Here is a 24,142-nt window from a genome sequence, read left to right as displayed (position 1 = left end):
GGCAGTTGACCCCTTCAGGAGTTATAACTCTTTATAGTCATTTTTTACCAATTTTTCGTAAATTTTGTTATCTTTTACAAAAATCTTCTCCTCTGAAACTACTGGGTCAAATTTTACCAAACTTAGCCACAATCATTATTAGGGTATTTAGTTTTAAAAATGAGTCCGGTGACCCGACCAACCATGCAAGATGGCCGCCATGGCTAAAAATAGAACATAGGTGTGAAATGTAGATTTTGGCTTATAACTCTGAAACCAAAGCATTTAGAGCAAATCTGACAAGGGGTTGAATTGTAAATCAAGTCAATATCTATTCGCCCTGACAGGTTTAGATGAATTGGACAACTGGTTGTTGGGTTGCTGCCCCCTCCAAATTGATATTTTTCAAAGAATTTTTGCCGTTTTGGGTTATTATCTTGAATACTATTATAGATAGAGATAAACTGTAACAGCAATAATGTTCAGCAAAGTAAGATCTAATTTTAAGTCAACATGACCAAAATGATCAGTTGACCCCTTAAGGAGTTCTTGCCCTTTTTAACAATTTTCATTAATTTGGTAAATTTTTGTAAATTTTCACAAAATATTTTCCTTTGTATCTAAAGGGCCATTTTTATTATAGATAGAGAAAATTGTAAGTAGCAAGAATGTTCAGTAAAGTAAGATCAACAAATTCATCACCATCACCAACACACAATTTTGTCATGCATCCATCTGTGTCCTTTGTTTAATATGAACATAGACCAAGGTGAGCGACACAGGCTCTTTAGAGCCTTTAGTTTTTCAGGGTTTGCGTTACTCATACCATACCCGTAGCCAGGGGTGGTTCGGACTCGGACGAACCCCCCTTGAAAACAAATAATGACTGTTAAAGTCAACGTTCTGTTCAAATTGTGACTCTTAAAGTCGATTTTTTTAGGCCAACGAACCCCCCTTTTGAAATTCCTGGCTACGGGCCTACATACCTTAGCGGTTTCTGTGTATTGCTTTGTGGACTTCTTTGCCTTTTTGTCGTCTATTATTTTTTTCATGATCCTGTCAAATTTACTTCGACTAATGAGTTGAACATTAATGTCCCTGTGTTATCGTCCGTCTATTCTTAAAAAAAAAATATGCTTGTCTTTGACTATATGTCATAAAAGTAAATTTGAATAAAGTTCGATTTTTTTCTCATTTCCTAGTCATGGGAAAGACTCGTATGAACGAACATTAATGCGTTTATGTTATTATAGACAAAAGTAATTTTCGACAAATGCCCAAGGAATTGAATATTTCCGTGCTTTTATTGGAAAACACGAAAACTGAAACAAAGGAGTAACGGATCTTTCCTTAACTTTTTCCATTACAATACTACAAAAAAAACCTATAAAGTGAACATGAACATGATTTGAACATTGGTCTTTCCCAGTTTCTTCTAACTTTCAACTAATTGTTTCAACTTGAAGAGAGTCACTAAAAGCCTACGAAATTACCAGGCCATGTGTTTCCCAACAGAGGCCGAAAATAGCACATAGAAATTCAAACTCATAAGTCGAAAACAAACACAACGCAATGGAAAAAGAATTTAACCGAAAAAATCAATTAAACAAAAGTAAAATCACAAAAATACTGAACTCCGAGGAAAATTCAAACACGAAAAGACCTTTATTACCGAAAGTCCCTAATTTTGAAAATGGCAAAATCAAAACCTCAAACACATTAGAATGTTTAACAACTGTCATATTCCTGATTTGGGAGAGGCTTTTTCTTCTGTAGACAATGGTGGATTGAACCTGGATTATAGCTAGCTTAACCTCTCACTTGTATGACAGTCGCATCAAATTCCATTATATCGACAACAAAACAAACAGACACAATAGTTAACTATGCCAAAAATAGGGACACAACAGTCAACATTGTGTTATCATCTTAATAACTAAAAAACAAAACAAAAGTAACAACAACTAGAGGCTCTAAAGAGCCTGTGTCGCTCACCTTGGTCTATGTGAATATTAAACAAAGGACGCAGATGAATTCAAGACAAAATTGTGTTTTTGTGATGGTAAATTGTTTGTACATCTTATTTTACTGAACATTCTTGCTGCTTACAATTATTTCTATCTATATTGAACTTGGCCCAGTAGTTTCAGTGGAAAATGTTAGTTAAAATTTACAAATTTCATGAAAATTGTTAAAAAATGACTATAAATGGCATTAACTCCGAAAGGGGTCAACTGACCATTTTGGTCATGCAAACTTATTTGTAGATCTTACTTTGCTGAACATTATTGCTGTTTAGAGTTTATCTCTATCTATAATAATATTCAAGATAATAACCAAAAACATCAAAATTTCCCTAAAATTACCAATTCAGGGGCAGCAACCCAACAACGGGTTGTCAGATTCATCTGAAAATTTCAGGGCAGATAGATCTTGATCTGATAAACAGTTAAACATATGTCAGATTTGCTCTAAATGCTTTGGTTTTGAGTTAAAAGCCGAAAACTGTATTTTACCCCATATGTTCTATTTTTAGCCATGGCAGCCATCTAGGTTGGTTGGCCGGGTCATGCCACACACTTTTTCTAAACTGGATACCCCAAAGATGATTGTGGTCAAGTTTGGATTAATTTGACCTGGTAGTTTCAGAGGAGAAGATTTTTGTAAAAGAATACTAAGATTAACGAAAAATGGTTAAAAATTGACTATAACGGGCAATAACTCCTAAAGGGGTCAACTGACCATTTTGGTTATGTTGACTTATTTGTAAATCTTACTTTGCTGAACATTATTGCTGGTTACAGTTTATCTCTATCTATAATAATATTCAAGATAATAACCAAAAACAGCAAAATTTACCTATAATTACCCATTTCAGGGGCAGCAACCCAACAACGGGTTGTCCGATTCATCTGAAAATTTCAGGGCAAATAGATCTTGACCTGATAAACAATTTAACTCCATCAAATTTGCTCTAAATGCTTTGGTTTTTGAGTTAAAAGCCAAAAACTGCATTTTACCCTTATGTTCTATTTTTAGCCATGGCCGCCATCTTGGTTGGTTGGCCGGGTCACGCCACACATTTTTTAAACAATATACCCCAATGATGATTGTGGCCATGTTTGGTTTAATTTGGCCTGGTAGTTTCAGAGGAGAAGATTTTTGTAAAAGATTACTAAGATTAACGAAAAATGGTTAAAAATTGACTATAAAGGGCAATAACTCCTAAAGGGGTCAACTGACCATTTTGGTTATGTTGACTTATTTGTAGATCTTACTTTGCTGTACATTATTGCTGTAAACAGTTTATCTCTATCTATAATAATATTGAAGATAATAAGCAAAAACGGACAAAATTTCCCTAAAATTACCAATTCAGGGGCAGAAACCCAACAATGGGTTGTCCGATTCATCTGAAAATTTCAGGGCAGATAGATCTTGACCTAATTAACAATTTTACCCACGTCAGATTTGCTCGAAATACTTTGGTTTTTGAGTTATAAGCCAAAAACTGCATTTTACCCCTATGTTCTATTTTTAGCCATGGCGGCCATCTTGGTTGGTTTGACGGGTCACGCCACACATTCTTTAAACTAGATACCCCAATGATGATTGTGTCCAAGTTTAATTTAATTTGGCCCAGTAGTTTTTGAGGAGAAGATTTTTGTAAAAGTTAACGACGACGACGACGACGACGGACGACGGACGACGGACGACGGACTCCAAGTGATGAGAAAAGCTCATTTGGCTCTTCGGGCCAGGTGAGCTAACAAACAAGTCTACAAAACGTTCTCCTCAAATGACAACGAAAACTGGTTAACTGTTCTGCGTAACTTCCACGTCGGAATACATCTTTTACCATATCGTGAGGTTTTTACGTGAGACACGTCCATTCTCTTAATACATGTAAGTCATGTAAGAACATTTATAATCTTTGTCGATATGTACCAAATCATTCATATAAACAAGGGCTATTTTATTTACCGTCTTCAAAGTTTTTTAGCATCATGAATGTTTCTTATTCTTCTTATCTGCAAGGAAATAAACTGTATAGCTGTATTCAATATATAGACTTGAAGGCCGTACTTTAACCTATAATGGTTTACTTTTTAAATTGTTATTTGGATGGAGAGTTGTCTCATTGGCACTCACACCACATCTTCCTATATCTATTGAAACCTCATATGAACTTGTTAAACCGTCACACACACTATATATTCGGTGTACATTTTTTGCACTTTTCCAATTTTTGAGAATTTTTCGGCACCGTAGATAAACGGGTTTTCTATATTTTCATTGAGCTTACAATGATCAACGACCTTTCTGTATCTAGATAATCCACCTTTTAACATTTATTACCTTCTACTTTCATTCTCGTCAAACTAAAAAAAGTTATTTTTCTAGACTCAGAAAGATCATTGTTCATAGTGAGTGAGGCACATGCAAATATAGAAAAAAAACCGTTTATCTAATAGTTAATATACAGGTATGGATGGCTGAAAAATTGAAAATGTATAAAATTAGCGAAAATCGAGCGCAAACAAAGAGTATGCGAATCTCCTTTTTTGAATAGCAAAAATAGCAAAATAAATAAAAAGCAAATGGAAATTAAAATATATATGCATAATAGGGACTGAATAATTCGGTCTACCTCTACGCTAACTAAATCCGTAAATGCATGATCAGAATTCCATGGCTTCGAGTCAATGACAACCCAAAAGCATAATCCATGTCGATTCCTACAAATGTCAACGTATAGTATAACGTGCATCATGTTAGTTCTCATGTATTCTAACATATATATTCAGTTTCTTTTCTAACTGCAAAAATTGTAAATTCGTGATGAGTGCACTTGATTAAGCTACAAAAAGACGAGGTATTATCGTCTGCATAATTATGCATGTAGCATGAACAAGGTGCTATTACAAACAAAAATATGTAATTGGTGATAGCATTGTAAAACTAAGGTATGGCCCTGAGCCATGTATTACTTTTTTTTTTATTGATGGCAGCTTATAACTGTTCAGAATTATGGTGTCAACTTTATCATGTTGTCTCTGTTTGTCAAACACGATTTTCTGAGAAGATCAACGTAGTTTAAGAAACTCCATATATAATACTCTGACAATTTGACCGTAATGAAATTTTGTCAGACAAGCAGCCGAAACTTTGAATCAGTAAGTAAGTCAGGGGCGGGTCGAGTTATTTTCTCAACCCATGATAAAGGGTGGTTCTAACCATTTGTCCCCATTCGAATGCATTGATTGCAAAAACCGTGGGTCATACTGGATCCGCCACTATAATACGTCACTCAGTGACCAGTGACTTTAGGAACACACTTCTTGTCATCAAGTGCTTCACACCTCTGTGAAGAAGATATTATACAGTATTGTATATATCAAACAAATGGTAAACGGACAGAAAGTCACAGGACAAAAAGTCACAGGACATAAAGTCACCAATTTGGTAGGACAAAAAGTCAAAAATACTTTTTTAATTATTGTTTAAATATATTTTGATATATTTTTTTTATAACATATATTCATTTAAAGTTAAAGAAATTGCTCATAAACCTTGATAGATGAAAATGTATTAAAATTTAATCATGCAAATGATATATTTATAGGCAAAATGAAGCCATTTAGGTACCAAGCTACTTTGACATTTTGTTTTCATAACAATTATTGGATCATTATTGATATTTATTGAATAAATTTTAATTACAAAGTTACTTCAACATCGTTCAACTGATATAAAACTTCAAGAAAAATACAAATTTTTTTTTTTCAAAATCAAAGTTTTTCTGTTCAAATAAAAACAATCTCAAAACTGAATTGTGCCTGACTTTTTGTCCGTGACTTTTTGTCATGTGATTTTCTGTCCTACATTCCTAACAAATATATGTTCCTAAATAAAGAGAGAATTTCCAACACTCATGAGAAACGGCTTATTATCAAGACTTTATATCATATGATATGTAAAACTATTGTTAGTTGTTAGGTTGTGAAGAATCACAGTAAGGATTTACATGTATTCTTCTGACGTTTCAGTCTCGTTGAAATCTAGTTCTAGAATTATTTATAAAACATGTGATACAAGTGGAACATAGCATGTAATGTTTTTTTTTTTTTATAATGAAACATAACTTTGTGAAAAAATTGGGCATTTCCACAGACATATATACACATATGTGTATATATGTCTCTGTTATTTCCAATGAGTAGTTTTTGAGAAATCATTTTTTTCAAATTTTATCACTAATTAAGTCAGTCTTTTTAGCCAAAATTTTGAGAAAATGGGTGAGGGATACAAAAAAAAAAAAAGATTTTACCGGAAACATGTACATCTCGCATCCCTTTTTTATTTTCAATTTTTTTAGACATGTATTTTTTCAATCATTTAAAACAAAGAAGTTGAAAAAATATGCAATTTGTACTTAAAATGGAGAAAAATAGCTAATTTACAAAATTTACGACATGGCTAATTTGACACAAAAAAAGCATCAAAATATGATAAATCTGGCTTATATTTAAAACACCTATCTATATTTTTTTTAATTCAAGTTTATTCAGTATTGGTCCCCTTCATGTAAAAAATTGTTCATTGAAAGTATGACAAAAATTTTAAATGTGGGAATGTGACTTTTTCATGATTATATATAAGCCCCAAAATAGGTAAAAATTGATGAAAAATGGGAAAATCATCATCAAAATTGGGTACTTTAAAAGTGCCCAGTAGCAAAAAAATGAAGTGCACTCCCATATGATTTTTTCTCCACCAATTATTTTTTTCAGTCATATAAACCCATAAAACAGGTTTAGAAAAAAAAGTTTGATTCTAGAAATTTTTGGCTTCTCAACAAATGGAAGTTTGCGTTTTTCTGTATACTTTAAACATACATATGGATGGAGAGTTGTCTCATTGGCACTCACACCACATCTTCCTATATCTATATACAAAGAATAAAGTGTATTTTCAGAATTCTATCTGCTATCATTTTCAAGTTTACTATCCACGGCAGTCTCAGAGTTTATTAAATAGAGAGGGTATCAATGACAACTATGGATCGATTAGTAAACTTCGAATTGAAAGTAAATACACTATATTTATATAGTAATGAATGTTCATAATATACAGATAAGCGCTAAAAATATTCATGTGAACTTTTGCTACCTTTTCTGAAATTCTCCAGTCATTAAATCGTTTACAAAATTCATTGATTACAAAAAAAAAAGAAGATGTGGTATGATTGCCATGTTGAGACAACTCTCCACAAGAGACCAATATGACACAGATATTAACAACTATAGGTTACCGTACGACCTTCAACAACGAGCAACGCCAATACCGCATACTCAGCTTTAAAAGGCCCCGAACTGACAATGTAAAACAATTCAAAACAGAAAACTAGCGGCCTTATTTATGTACAAAAAAATGAACGAAAAACAAATATGTAACACATAAACAAACAACAACCACTGAATAGTACAAGTACAGGCTCCTTACTTAAATGTTCATAACATACTAAATGTATGTTCATATTGGAAATAAAGGAGGAGGGATAAAAAAAAAAGAAAGCATTTTCCTGTCCCCAATAACCTATGACTTATGATACTTTTGCTGAAATTCTCCAGTCATTCAATATTTCACAAAATTCGTCCTTACATACTTTAAACTACGCTCTGAATGCACGCGATTTCGCGGGTGTGTTCTAGTCATGCTATCTGATCTGAGCAAGGATTTGTGTACTTAGTCATTTTAAAATTCCTTGATCCGAGACATATAATAATTGTATTATATGTCTCAGTCAGATTATATGCCAGTTTACTAAGATTGTGTAGGATAACATATAAATTTTGCCGAAACAATAAATAAAAATAAAAATAATGCATCAGTAATTTTGTATAGGTTTTTTTTTAACGCGGACGTCGCAGAAAGCACGCTATCAAATCGAATGATTGCATCGCAAAATAATCAGGACTCATTCGGGAAATAGTGACCAGGTGACAGCTTTAAGTTTGAATATACAGCTAATTCATTAAGGTATGTCACGACAAAACAATTAGGGAATATCAAACGTCTTGACAGCGGTCCACACCCCCGCAAAATATCTTATAATTCCCAGCATGCTGTTGGTAAACATGGCGAAAAATTGAAAGGTAAACGGAACACGACGACTGTATGTGTATGTTGTTCAATTCAATTTTAAATAACAATGCAAGTGATTAATAGGGAATTTCAATTAATTTTAAAAGAAATTTGTTAATTAACTTTCATGCAACTTTCATTGAATCAACAAAGTGTCTCGGTTTATTAGCTAAAATGACATCTGTGTTGACTTCCGTCTGCTAGTTGACAAATATATATAAACTTTCTCGTATGAACTGCTAGTGTACATAATTCTATAAAAATCACTTTAGGCATTCAGACACACATCAAAACAGATACACGTGTTTAGCAGGTAAATTTCCAGCAAATGTGAAGTTAACTGAAAGGCCTATTTTTGGAAAAAGTTTTCTAAACCCATGTTTGTTACAGTGCAGAGGTGTTGTCTATTGATAAGGACCTCTCCTCTCCCCCTTTTACCCTGGGAGTAAATAATAGATTATATAGGACAGTGAAAATCATATATATAACTTTATATATACTATCATGAAAGAAACATTTACATCAAACATGTCAAATTATATCAACAAGGGTCATGTGTGTACATGTATATCCTTTATAAATGTACTGGGGTCTTGAACTGGCTGCCTGAGAGGGGGCTCTCTCCAGTTGTGCATCAATGATCCCTATATAATTAACCACATTTTTTCCACAAAAAGGGGGGGGGGTATGGAAGATGCTTTCGAAAAATGTAAGGTTAGGTTATACAAATTGATTTTAATGTCGTGTCATGTTTAAAATCCTGTATATGATGTGGTCAAACCCATGTAGCCTTATTCTACAATGTACATGTATATTCCATGAACAGGCACCTAAAACTTCATCAAATATCACTGCTGTTTTTGCGATAATTGTTTATTGTGTTTACCTTTAATTGAAATATAAATGTTATATAAATTATACATATCAAGTCATTTTATGAAGCATGATAAGAGGGCATTACTTTCTTGAGGTATTATTTTTTGCCTTGTTTTCTCAATTGCTGATGACATTGAACTTCTTATAAACCTTGATGATGCTTCACTCAGTAGTCATGTATCATATTTACCTTGATTAATATCTATTTATATATGAAGATCAGAAGAAAAAGGTTCCTCAAATGACATTCATGATTTTCTTGAGTTCTATGGAAATAAGTTTTACTTTATGACGAAAAACCTTAACCTGTTAATGAATTGGAAGCTACTTTTGAAGATATATCTAATGATTACTTTTGAAGATATATCTTATGATTATATGTTAACAAAATAATGAATCAATAGTGCAGGGATGAAAAAAAAGTATACCATGTCGCATTTTTGATAAAACACTCAAATATGCAAGGATGATTTATAATTTTGAAAAACTTGGAAAATAGCCTAGTGGTAATACACTGTACTTATTACTAACTATAGGTCTAGTAGATATTTTAAGGTCTAGACTATTCCCAACCATTACACTCTTTCTTATATATATATATACCGGTATATATATCTAAAAATTGCAGTTTTATCCAACGCAATCATAGGTTTGAATGTAGTTTTCAATTTAGAATCTTATATATATATATTGAGTCATAAAACGACCTTTTCTACCCAGTCAGTCAAAAGCAATATAAGTGACTTGTTCAGATAAATTATTTTTAATGTAGAGTTATATCCCTTAGACATAAATATAGACATTCAGATTTGTACTTATATAAATACAGAGATGTCTCTTATTCATTAGGCCATACCTAAAAATATTTTGGTTTGCCCAAACCCTACCCAAAGGTTGAGACAGTGGGTAGGTAGGTAGGCATTTTCTTTTAAAAAAAAAAAAAAAAGAAATTGAAGTATCAGATGTTGATTGGTCTTCATGCCTAGAATAAAAAAAAAAATCTTCAAATCAGGACAATAAAAGAATTTGAGTAGGCAGCTTTTTTCTGGGTAGGTAGCGTTTGGGCAAACAAACCTATTATTTATTTTGGCCTTAATAATAAGTTAAAAAGTCACATTTTGCTTTATTTTTAAATTCCAATATTATTGAATAGTGTCTAGAGAAAATGTAAAAAAAAACCCAAACATATATATATGTTAAATAATGTTTCTGACAATATTCATTACAATGCAAAATATTTTTGGGTCATTGTACCTGTCCAGGTATATGATAAATGGACTTATTGATGTTCAATAGATGGTAGCTAAGAGTAAACATGTAAATACCTTCATATAGGAAGGATATATTTTCATCTAACGTGCATGTACAGTAAATACCAGAAGTAATTAAATCAATGATCTTTTGAATTTGCTTTATTATTTCATAATCCGGAAATACATTTTCTTATTTAAGGGTATTTAGTAACAGGAAATAACCATGACCCAGCTTAAGTATATTCAATTATGTGTATTAGGGTTGTGTATTGATATGGTTGATTGACAATATAACTACCACTTATTAACGGAATGTGATTACAAGTCAAATGATTTATATATATATATATATACATAGATATAGGAAGATGTGGTGTGAGTGCCAATGAGACAACTCTCCATCCAAATAACAATTTAAAAAGTAAACCATTATAGGTTAAAGTACGGCCTTCAACACGGAGCCTTGGCTCACACCGAACGTACAAATCCAAAAACGTAATATATATATTTATGTACAATATTAATATTGCATGTTCTAAGCATACTTGCAATTGTTGTAATCTCTTCATTCTGTTATTGCTAGCAATTATCATCATAATAATAGGTTTAATAAAATTGTGTTGGCTTGCATTTAGAGAATAGATTTCTTGTACAAAGACATGGTGACATTATGTTATTTCTGTCAACATACCACATGTACTCTTGAAGGTTGAATGCTATTGGCAATTGTTTTCTTCATTGTTGTCTCAAACTGTATTGAAAGTTCAGATTCTATGTTAAAGTGTTAGAATGGATGTTTTTGTCAACAGATTAATAATTAACAGTGATTAAGGAACCAACTGATGTTAGGAAAAAAACATGTGATTCACATGGTTTGGGGGGGGGGGGGGGGGGTAAAAAGAGTGTGATACTAAGACAGTTATGAAGCCAAGATAGTTGAATTTTTTTTTTATTGCAAACAATCTATCATGTTCAAAAGCTTTTGAATTGTTATTTTGAATGACAGTAAATCAATTATAATATCAACAAGCATTACAGTTATTGTGGATTTCATCATTTTCATTCCAAGGGAGAGTACAATAATTTCAGACTTTTAGACTGAAGCTCAATCTGGTACATATTTTTTTAAACGATAAATTAATTTAATAACAAAAAAAGACATTGCTCATGCACACAGCGAGTTTCTAGAAAATGCAGAATCCACACTGATAATAGTGACATTAAGGGACCAGCTGGGTGCTGGAATTTATCGTTGCGTTGTAGACCCATTAGTGGCCTTTGGCTGTTGTCTGCTCATTGGTCGTGTTGTTGTCTCTTTGACATATATTAAAAATTTCCATTCTCAATTTTATATACATGTGCATATGATAAAGGAATGTGAATTAATTTTATAATCCTATTATAAAACTATGTTGTGATATCATCTCTGACCTTGCTATCTGTGTCCTGGACCATTGTTTTATATGTAGTATTGTTCAGTATTATTTAACATAAAATTGCCCCAGTGTTAGTGTGAATCCTGATTCGGATTTGTTAATTTTGTTTCATTACTTGTGTGTAGACATAGGACAGTTTGACCCTCTTATGTGTATTCTTATTCTTTTCTTACTGATAAAAGGGGGGGGGGGTGTCCTGATCCCGAAATTCTGGGGCTTAAAAATACGATCACCTGAGGTCCCAAATCCCGAAATTAAAAAAAAGAATTCCCAGATCCCAAAAGTGTTAATCCCAAAATCCTGAGCTTAAAAACACCTGATTCTAGAGTCCCGATAAAGGTCCTATCACCCCTCACTGAAAAAATGATACTTTCTTTAGAAGTCTAGGAAAACAGTTCTTATGGTCTTTAGGAAAATTAGATTTAACCTTGGTAGCTATATTATAGTAAACCACTCCTTGGAGCCTCTTGTTTTATGATTGTTTGCATGAAACACGATTCGGTAAAAACCAATAGATACACCTATTGTAAATTGTCAGAATTAACTTGTAATTCGGTGCATTTCTGTGATAATTTTCCAGCAAATTGAATTACAACAGTAGACATCAATACATTTCCTGAAAACTGAATCACAATTTTGATGTTACTAGATTTAACTTAGAATCAATTACTGTAAAAACATGTAACGTACATGGATGTACATTCCAAAAAGTATGTTTGACTTCACATACCAACTATTCTTGGTCTGCTGTTTCAAGGTCATTTCAAAGTGGGATGATTTAATAATCTTTGGAATTCTGCATGATTATGACAGATTTCTCACTGAAAAGCTGTTCTGTTACATGACCCTGAGTCCCTGATGAATTCTGTAAATTCAGGAGAAGGGTTGACTTTTAAGGGTGGATTATTTTAAAAGATTTATAAAAGAGTCTGCTTCCACCATTGGACTTTTACAAACTTTCCATATGAGGTTGGATGAGTCCAGAATGTCCTTATAAATGTTTAATTCATAGTTCAATGTTTATAAGGTCATATGAAAGCATTGATAAAAAAACAGAGCTTATAATTTGTACAAATTTACATTAGCTGTTTTTTAGTGAAAGAAAAAAAAACTTCCATTAATTAGTTGAGATTTAGATTGAAATTTTACTGTTACAATCGTGGCATCATGACCCTAAATACACCCCCTCCTCAGAGCCATCCTCTTTCCTTCCTCATAAAGGTCAATAAACAGTACACAGGTACATGTAACAGTAAACTGCTGTACATTAAATGTCTCATAAAATCAGTCATAACACATACAAGTTTTATTTGGCTACTGACAGTACTGTCCATATAATGTGTAAGCTTTAAATAGTTAGGATAGTTTTCCTTGATTATCTGACAAAATAGCCATATTCATGATATTGTGGAATGTAGAAAACTAACAAACTGTTTATAAAAAAAATATAATAATTTTGAGAATAATAAAAAAATGACTCCTTAATTAAAAAAGTAAAAGGATAGGATGATTAGATTCATAATTCAAATACTCAAAACCTTCAAACATTTTGTAGTGCTTGTATCATTTATATTGTGGTAAGCATTTAAAAGATAAGTGTGTATTAATCATTCTTTTGTCTTAAAGAAGATTTCATAATCATGATTATGTACCGATTTCCCAAGGATGAATAATAGCAAAAAACGTGAATGTTTGCAAATGCTTTGATCTCTTTTTTCACTGATTTAAGATGTGAATTTGTGATGTTGAACTTCTTAATTTGATAGTTTGCCAGAATGATACGTTTTTGGATAAGATAACAATTTCATGTTATTTGTTGCCAAAAATACAAAAAAGATATTGATGAGATTGGCACAGGTGTTTCAGGTAGAATTGTTTAGTATGTTATAATCGATAATTTCTTCAGATCTGGAACAAAGCTCTGCAAGACTCACTTGTATAAAGTGTACTGTTTAACCTTGCCTTTGGGTTTGTTGTTTGAAAATATTGGAATAAAAACTTTTGTAACAGTGAATCTAGCCTAGGAGTGAAGTTTTTATAATGTGTTTGTGTTTTCACCTTCTTGAAAGGAAAACATTGATTTCTAAAAAATTGTTATTTCCTTTGATTTTATGGAGAAAGGTCATCTTCACTTTTTTACGACTAATATGCCATGCATGTTTCCTAGATAAGAAAATTTAAGAAGAGAAATTAAATTTTATGGATATTTGAGGAAAAGAGAGAAAATATTTTGAAAAGGCACAGAAAGTATTAAACAGATGAATGTCAAGGTACAAAAAAATAGCTGACTGAAAAACACGTTAAAACTCAAGGAATACTAAGATAATGTATTGTGGGTATCTATTCAAAACACCCTTCCTTTCCACGTCTTTATACATATTTTAAGATCCTATTTTAACTATGTGTGAAGTGATAAATACCCTATAGTAAATCTTGACATAGGTGATCATCTAACTACATATGAAGGTAATAACACAGATTATTGCCCTGGAACCACTAGTTATATTGACCAGTGAATAGAAAACAATTACAAGTAATGTAATATACATTTCTGTCAATCAGAAGATGATATTGACATGATGATCTGTTGTAACAACTAACTGTTCTTATTGATCTCTTAAAGGTGTACATTTCCTATGTTTGTAGGTGGGGGATTTCAAAGCCGATTTGTGTTTAGGTACTTAGAGAGGTGTCGTTAAACGACCTTTACATTCACTGCTGTGTCAGCCTGGACTTGTTTATTTTAAACTGGTAAGGAAGCTTTATATTTTTTAAAATAGATTAAATACCTGTTAAGATAAACTTGAAGTAGTTTTATTATGTATTTATCTGGATATTGTTCTGCTATTATCTAAGTTTTACAAGTTTATCATATCTGGTAAGTCGTTTTACAATATGTATATTTTTAGAAATTTTAAAACTCCCCTTAATTTTTTTACCTGTGAAGTTTTTTGTTGGCATTGTCTTTTTTTTCTAAAAATACATAATGGTGTAAAATTAAAGTTTTGTTGTTTTGTTTAATACTTGAAACTTTTTTAAATTCCTCCCACGTCTGACCTTCTGAAACATTATTTAAAGGTCTGAATTTGTAGGTGAAATCCCAATTAGTGTTTAAAATTGAGTGTATACCTGTGTTTTTCAATGTCGAAGTCCTGATCTGAAATTTGAGAGCAGATTTTGGTTTTAAACCATTGCTTATAAAATATAAACATAAAAAGGTATTAGAGATTCTCAACAAAATTTGACTTGGCAGACAGACATTTTGTCTTAGGGCTATCTGAAGCCTGCCTTTGGGTGAGGGATTTTCTAGCTATGTTGAAGACCCATTTATATTAGTGGCCTATGGCTGTGGTTTTATTTTAGCTCCGTCAGATTGTTGTCTCTTTATCACCATCTTCGCTAGCCAAGGGTTACGATCCACTCCCCCTCTCTCCAGCGAGAGTGGATCGTAACCATTGGCTAGCGAAGATGCTTTATCACATTTCCTATTTTCTTTCTCAATTTTCAAGGTTTTTGCAGGTTTGAAAATGTACAGCATAATATATTTGTTTGGGATGCTGATATAATCATATACTTTTAGCATAAAAAACCCAACTATAACTATTTTCTGAAATTGTCTTGCTTTTAATCCCGCTGCAAATGTTTGCACCTGTCCTAAGTCAGGAATCTGATGTACAGTAGTTGTCGTTTGTTTATGTAATATATACATGTTTCTCGTTTCTCGTTTTGTTTATATAGATTAGACCGTTGGTTTTCCCGTTTGAATGGTTTTACACTAGTAATTTTGGGGCCCTTTATAGCTTGTTGTTCGGTGTGAGCCAAGGCTCCGTGTTGAAGGCCGTACTTTAACCTATAATGGTTTAATTTTTAAATTGTTATTTGGATGGAGAGTTGTCTCACTGGCACTCACACCACATCTTCCTATATCTATTGCCACTTATAGATTTCCCATCCCCTATTATAAATAATTACACCCTCTTACTATAAGCTTAGGTAATAGCCTTGCAGGTGAGATAACGAGGTGTGGAAAAGAACATTTTGACATCAGCTGCCTATTATTGATTCAAGTACAGAAATAGGTGCTAATTGTTTAATGTTACTAGAAATTATAGTCATAGGCTTTCATTGACAATTATCAGTTATTCCTTACTTTCCTTTAGATTTTGGTAAGAATATATAACAAGTGGATAATTCTACATCTAAAACATTGATGAAATATGTGATATCCGAAAAAAAAGTTTCAACCTTGTCTGCGTGTAAATGGGTCCCTCAGTCTGTATATATATATTAGTATAGATCCAAAATTAGTTTTCTGTTCTCTAGCTTAAATTTATCTCAACCAAATGTTATGAAGCTCAATGTGTTATACCACAAAACGCAGATCAAGTTTGAATTTGGGTGGTGTCACTTTTACCTTTCGTGAGTTAAGCAAGGGCGTCATCTGTCCCATGGATACATTCCCCTTTAATAATTTTACTTTTTTCAATATTATTTTAAAATTTTATTTGTATGAGAAAATTTCAAGATACAAATTGTATAGCAAAAGAACTAGATATTTGCACTATACACAAATTATCTACTGGTCTAAACCAGGAACTTATACATTGACTTAAGATATACTGTTCACAGCCTGAACATATATCCAAATATTTTTTCATATAATTGGTCTAGTAAGATTCTTATTTTACTTGTTTTGACAAACTGACCAATGTCCTGTCCCTGTTCTGATATAATAATAAGGTCTAACTATCTTTATAGTTTCTATTGTATCAACGACCTACATTTTCCTAAGAAGATACCCTTATAAGAATAGAATACTTATGGTGTATTAATCCTAAATAAACCTATATCAAGTACCTGAAAATTTTAACAATAAACTGTTTTCGTTTAGTATCATATTTAAGCTGATACTGAACACTCAGGTATCTGAAAGGTTGTCACTGATGTTAAAAGATAAATTGCAATCTCTGAATTTAAAAAAAAATTGTAAAAGTTCATGAAAATTTAAAAAAAAAGTATTATGACTGATTTTAGAATTTATTTCACAAATGTCTAAATGTCTTCTTGCATGACATGTTAAATATTGATGTATAGAAGTATACTATTGATAAAAGTTCATAATAAAACCCAGATTTCATCAATCTTAAATAAGAAGGAAAGTAATGTGATGCAAAGAATAGGACTATCAATTACAATCTTAAGAGCTCATGGGAAAGATTTCACTCTGACAAGCTTGGATGGAGAAGATTGAAATACTACCCAAGGGGTTGTTCAGGGTTTCACTTTAAAGATAACTTTAATTCATTTTCTGATTACAATATTTCAATTTGTTTACTTATGTCATATGTGATAGTATTATGAATATGATGAAAGTAAATTTAGGAAGGTTTTTCAAAATTACAGTTTTCAATATTAATTACACATGTTTGGAGATGTACATGTATATCTTTTAGCATGCTTTTGATAAGACAAGGGAAATGTATGCCATCTTTCATATATGGTGTGGGGAGATGTACATGTATGCCATTCTACAATGTGGGGAGATGTACATGTATGCCATTCTACAATGTGGGGAGATGTACATGTATGTCATCTTACATATGTTTGGAGATGTACATGTATGCCATCCTACACATATGGGTAGATGTTCATGCATGTCACCTTGCACATGTGGGGAGATGTGCATGTACATTTATGTCATCTTTCACAGGTGGAGAGATGTACATTTATGTCAGATTTCACAGGTGGGGAGATGTTCATGCATGTCATCTTACACATGTGGGAAGATGTACATTTATGTCATCTTACACAGGTTTGGAGATTTGCAATTATAAGTCAACTTACACAGGTGGGGAAATGTACATTTATGTCATCTTACACAGGTGGGAATATGTACATTTATGTCATCTTTCACAGGTGGGGAGATGTTCAGGCATGTCATCTTTCACATGTGGGGAGATGTACATTTATGTCATCTTACACAGGTTTGGAGATTTACAATCAAGTAAACTTACACAGGTGGAGAAATGTACATGTCATCTTACACAGGTGGGGAGATGTACATTTTGTGTCATCTTACACAGGTGGGAAGATGTACATTTATGTCAGCTTACACAGGTGGGGAGATGTAAATTTATGTCATCTTACACAGGTGGGGAGATGTTACATGTATTTTATCTTACACAGGTGGGAAGATGTACATGTATGTCAGCCTACACAGGTGAGGAGTTGTAAAGGTATTTCATCTTACACATGTTTGGATATATGTAAATGTATGTCATCTTGCACATGTGGAGACATGTACATGTATGTCATCTTACACATGTGGGGAGATATACATGTATGTCATACTCATCTTACACAGGTGGGGAGATGTAATGGTATGTCATCTCTCACAGGTGGGGAGATTTACATGTATGTCATCTTACACAGGTGGGGAGATTTACATTTATGTCATCTTACACCAGGTGAGGAGATGTATATTTATGTCATCTTACACAGGTGGGGAGATGTACATGCATGTCAGCTTACACAGGTGGGAAGATTACATGTATGTCATCTTATACATGTTTAGATATGTACATGTATGTCATCTTACACAGGTGGGGAGTTTGTATTTTAAAGAGACACAATATATGTTATTCCTAAAAACATAATTCGAGTCCACAGCATTCAATTGTAATGTCCAATTACAAAGAATTTAAGAACCATGTTCTTTTTAAGATACAATAATTCAGTTTTGTTATACAGGGCAATTATTGATGAGGTAGGACATTGAACAAACATGAAATTGCTCATGTTAAACAAATAATTTGTTGACAGACAATTAGTGTAATTTCACTTGAAATAGAACATTTAAATGATGTACATTTTGAAAATCACTTACATGTTAAAGGCAAATATCGACTATTGGCGAACCTCGGAAATTGAACATTGTTTTTTTGTTATCAACTAGATACACAATTGATTTTAAAGCTTTTAAAGTTTATCATACAACACGCTTCATGCTGGTCAGGTTCCTACTCTTGGATGCAACTAACATCAGCTTATAGATTGAGAGAGGAAGGATATAAGGATATGATAGAGACCTGAGTACATTTGTATGTTTTCAGAAAGATTATAACTTAAGGGGGTACCTAACACTTTGACTAAAATAGACTTAGCTTGTTTGATTTTCATAAAGTTTTGACAAAATATTTACTTGGAGTTTTTTTATAAAGATATGAAAATTTCTAGGATTTAAATTACAGTTTACAGAAATAATTTGGTTGGATATATAGCAATTTGACAAACACTAATTTTAATTGTTGAAAAGCTTGACTTCTCTTTACTTATAGTATGTGATTAAAACGCTTAGCCCAGTTCTTAGAGAGTTAACTCCCTTATGTGTTCTGTCTGAACTGGCTTAAGGTATTTTCAGATACTTGTCGCTGAAATAATCATGTTTGCGACATTTAAATTGTGTATGATTTTTGCTGCAAAGCAATGATGTTCTTTCAGAAATATTGGATATTTTACATGCCAATTTATTTTGAACCCCCCTCCCCTTTCATGTCCATATCACTTGACTCAAAATACCTTAATTTTGAATTGATAACGAAATTGCCTGAAAATTTATTTCAATTTTATAGATGCACAATAACTGTTCAAATGACTTAGAAAATTGATCTTAAGGTGGTATTGGTGGTATTGGTGTCTTTCGCCATCTTGGATTGTAAAAAACAGAGAATCTAAGGTCCATATTTTCTATCAAACTAGCAAAATTTGATGCAGGAATGCAGATATTTAATGAAAATTTTCATTAAAAAGAACCAATTTATAAGAATATAACTTAGAAATATTAATATTTTTACTAGTGCAGATTATTTTTGGTTATTTTGAATATTTTTAAATTGGCAATTTACGGGGAGGTAGCTCTAAAACAGTGCATTTTATGAAATTTTTAGGCACAATTCAATGCACAAGTCTGGACCTCAAAAGTATGTTCGATGTTTGATATTGTCAAGGTATCTTCTTTGAATTGACCTATTCTGGTTAATTCCAATTTTTCCTCTCAAATTTAAGCCAATTACTGTGTAAGATATAATTATACTAAATTTTTTGTTTTTCCCTGAACATAAATTTAACCCTTGCTTCTGAGACATACTTGCAACGTTAACCCCACATGCAGCTGTTTCCAATGCCATGCTGCAAGCTAGGCTATATAATTATTTTTTTGTTGGTCAAACAATGCCTTTCAGGCTTTGAAGGCATTGTTGAAGGCCGTACGGTGACCTATAGTTGTTAATGTCTGTGTCATTTTGGTCTTTTGTGGATAGTTGTTTCATTGGCAATCATACCACATCTTCTTTTTTATACTTTCCTCTTTGGCTTTTATATAGGTTTGTAACACAGTAAATGATGTATAGTGGCTCGAGGCGGATATAGGGGAAGGGCCAAGGGGGCTTTGGCAGCTGGGAAAAATTAGGTTAATTATAGTGATTTCCAGAATTACTGAATCATGAATGAACCAGGCCCCCTCTTAGGAATTGTGTACCTGTCAAATCAGCTGTTTTGTCTGTTGTAAAGGATGATATTGTGACTTACCACTATATACTAGTATATCAAAATTTATAATAAGCAAAAAGGTCTTTTGTGGATAGTTGTCTCATTGGCAATCATACCACATCTTCTTTTTTATAAAGACTACTTTTCACATCAAATTACATTGTAATAATGTTCATTAAAATAGTTTCACAAGCGTTTTAATACCTCATGGAATTTTGTGCAGGTTATCACGTTCATTGATACAAAATAATTGCATTATAATGAAAGTTTTATTGCAGATTTAAAAAAAATTTATTTATGAAATATATGAAGAATTCAATTGATCGTTATGACCTAGAAGGATATACGTTATGTTTTATACAGGAACTACAGGGATTAATGTCAGTTGGTAAATTTAACTGGTTGAGAAAATGTTAACATAAAACATAAAACATTGAACATGATTTGAAAAAAATATTTCTATGCAATTTAATTGAATTTAAATGAAATAATAATGGAAAATTTTATTGAACTAATGATATTGACACACATTTAGGTCATTGTATCTACTGTAAAATTTTTCGAAACTTAACTGTCACAATAATGTGCAATTATATGCAAAAAAGCTGTACACAACAATTGCAGTAATGCTCACAGATGCAAACAAATAAATATTAAATTCAAAATTCTGTATTATGATTATTATTGAACCACAATAACCCAATAGCTGTTGAAGACTAAAATATGGTTTGAAACTCTTTTAATCTATCTGGTAGTATGATTTCGAGCACTTTGATTAAAGTTTAATATTGAAAACACGATAAATAATTAAGGCTCCTTAATTTGAGCCTTGTGTTATTAAATACCACTTGACCAGTCTTCACGGTTAGCCATAAGTCCCATGCCCCAGACTAGTAAAATTTCATTCAAACTAGTAAGTTTTTGCAAATCTTTATTTGACCCAATAAGAAATATAACAGAATATTTGTCTTTAGACTAGTAGCTGAAAAACTTTTAGGTGCAGACTGCTTGACCAAATGTTTTGCAGTACAGCATACTGTGATGTTGTGAGTTCCAAACCCTTCACATGGTTTTAATTTGTGTTTTATTTCATTCTTAATACTAGAAATGCTATCTTTCCCTTCAAGGTCAGTTGTTCTTTCCAGGCCCAATAGCTTCTTCCAAATATAAAAATGTCTGCCATGTTATGGGGTTTACAAAACACACCAACAAACACTTAAAATCATTTCATTTTGATTTTGACATTAAATGTTATTACCCTCATTTACCATGAAATTCCTATTTTTCATTCTTGCGAGTTGATACTTGATGTACTGTTTGACACAATATTTTTACATTTAAATTGAAATTTTGGATTTGGCATTTACTGTGAAAAATTATATCTGACGCAGGTTGCCATATATATATATTTTATTGAAATGACATTTAGTTATATAAATGTTTGTATACATAATTGTGTAATGATGTCAACACAACTAATCACAAAATATAATACCAATTCTCTGCAGCACCATCAGCTCATTAAATATTAAAAAAATATTCCATATTTATTTGTTAAATTTATTTATAGCATGGAAATAAGTATCTGTAGGTGGATTCAGCAAGTAGTCAAAACGTCCCATTATTTAGAAATGTTCTCTCCGGAGTCATTTCAAGATTTAATTAATTCCATATTTAGCATTTATCATGAGGGGCCTGATGGGTTATTTTCATTTTTCATGATCGGTTTTTGCCTATGTGATCCGTTTTACTACAGATTTTTTTTATATTTCGTGATCCATGATCATGGAAATTTATTTACTGTGAATCGTGATTGACAAAAAAATCAACTCATGAATCGTGACGAGGCCCCCTCTCCCCCATCAGGCCCCTCTATCATGGGGAAAACTTTATGTGGGCTCTGTAGAGGAATCTTTAATACGACAATAAGATGGGTAATTAGATAATTAGACGAATTAGAAGTTTGTTTGAAGCAAAACAGACCTAATTATTGTCAATACTTGGGTCATCACGGTCATGTTTTGTTTTAATTAGTTTGGGGGGAATTTCTAGTTGTGTTATTTGGACAGTGTCAGATTAATGTTATCACTTCATGTTCTTTTATTCATACTTTTTTTATGTCCCACCTACTATAGTAGAGGGGCATTATGTTTTCTGGTCTGTGCGTCCGTTCGTCAGTCTGTCCCGCTCCAGGTTGAAGTTTTTGGTCAAGTTAGTTTTTGATGAAGTTGAAGTCCAATCGACTTCAAACTTAGTACACATGTTCCCAATGATATGATCTTTCTAATTTTAATGCCAAATTATAGTTTTGACCCCAATTTCATGGTCCACTGAACATAGAAAATGAAAGCGAAGTTCAGGTTAAAGTTTTTGGTCAAGGTAGTTTTTGATGAAGTTAAGATTACAACAACTTGAAACTTAGTACACATGTTCCCTATGATATGATCTTTCTAATTATAATTCCAAATTAAAGTTTTGACCCCAATTTCACGGTCCAATGAACATAGAAAATGATAGTGCGAGTGGGGCATCCGTGTACTACGGACACATTCTTGTTTTTTATAACTTGGTATGAAGACATTCATTCTTTTTTCATGTCTCTTTGATAAGACTTTAATTGTTAATCCATGCTCGAAATTCTATTGAGTTGTATTTAAATATTTGTCTAAAGTTCCGTATTTAGCCGTCCATTAGGAAGTATAAAGGATATTGAAATTATAAATTGATTCTTATGGGATGTTAGAATTTCTTTGAAACATGAAGGAAGTGACTTGGAATAATAAATTCAACTTTTCTCTATTAATCGTTGATTCAATCTTGTGATGTTTTAAAGTCTTTAATAATGAATTCAAATCAATATGGGGTAAACTTATTTTCCTGATGACTGGCTTAAGATAACGGAGACTTTTTTCCAAGTATAGAACAGAAGAATCACTATTGGTAATAACAAATAAGGCTGGGGTGGTAGATTAAGTTTTGTAGAATTATGTAATCAACATTTTATAGATAGAGCTATTGGAAATCATATAGCAGTATATATAATTCTAGGTAATGCTGAGCTACATGCAGAATAATTATAGGGAGCTCTTCCAAGTTTTTCTGTAACCAGTACTTGGTTGGGGGTATTGGTATTCAGGTATTCGTTTAAACATAATTTATGGAATCATGATAATCAAATCGAAATGTGTTGTGTGATTTGATACATAGTTTGACCATTATCTTTTAAAATTTTAGTTCCCTCCATATTTAACACTGAAACATTCTCTTTGTGCCTTTCCACCAAAGTCCAGAGCCTGTAATAAAATTAACGGTACCAATTGTCTTGCACCAGATGCGCATTTCGACAATACATGTCTCTTCAGTGATGCTAGTGGCCAAAATTTTTGAAATCCAAAGCTTATATATATAAAAGATGAAGAGCTATAATCCAAAAGATCCAAAAAGTATAGCCAAATCTGTGAAAGGAATCAGAGCTTTGCATGAGGGAGATACATTCCTTAATTTATAATAATTTCTATCATTTTGTAACAGCAAATTTTAATAACACAAAAAATCCGTATTTTCATGGGTTGTTTGTTGCTGTATTTCCTATTTGTTTGTAGTTTACTGAGTTTTATATATTAAAATTAGTTATTTTTCTTGTTTGAATAGCTTTGCATTTGCCATTTCAGAGTTTTATTGCTTGCTATGCAGTATGGGTTTTGCTCATTGTAAAGGCTGTACAGTGACCAATATTTGATAACTCTATTGTTTTTATATTGCTTATTGAGGCAATACTGACTCCGCAGGAATTATTATGTTCAATAGAAAAAACTAACCAATGATTATTTTAATTGTGACAAATTCTTTAAATGTTACACCATTGACTTCAGCATGCAAGAAGTTCTGCCAAAATTTTCTGAG

General features: G+C 32.2%; 2 protein-coding genes across 11 annotated transcripts in view; one reads left to right on the top strand and one right to left on the bottom strand.

Annotated features, from left to right (window-relative positions):
• LOC134687180 (glutamate [NMDA] receptor subunit 1-like) overlaps positions 1 to 24,142 on the bottom strand; it is a 103,815-nt gene that overhangs the window by 38,860 nt on the left and 40,813 nt on the right. The gene's annotated exons all lie outside the window — the stretch shown is intronic.
• The window catches only part of LOC134687179 (diacylglycerol kinase zeta-like), a 208,664-nt gene continuing 192,441 nt past the window's right edge, over positions 7,920 to 24,142 (top strand). Inside the window, exons 1-2 of one of the 8 annotated variants that reach the window (XM_063547248.1) lie at positions 8,006 to 8,022; positions 14,339 to 14,443. The gene's annotated coding sequence lies outside the window, so the exon portion shown is untranslated. Of the gene's footprint in view, positions 8,023 to 8,066; positions 8,165 to 8,307; positions 8,441 to 14,307; positions 14,444 to 24,142 lie in introns of those variants that run through there. The other 7 variants (XM_063547246.1, XM_063547253.1, XM_063547250.1 and 4 more) reach the window with 7 other exon arrangements.

Source organism: Mytilus trossulus, chromosome 10, assembly GCF_036588685.1.
Source record: "Mytilus trossulus isolate FHL-02 chromosome 10, PNRI_Mtr1.1.1.hap1, whole genome shotgun sequence".
NCBI lineage: Eukaryota > Metazoa > Mollusca > Bivalvia > Mytilida > Mytilidae > Mytilus > Mytilus trossulus.
Note: the sequence above shows the minus strand (reverse complement) of the source record. Positions and strands in the feature narration are given on the sequence as shown.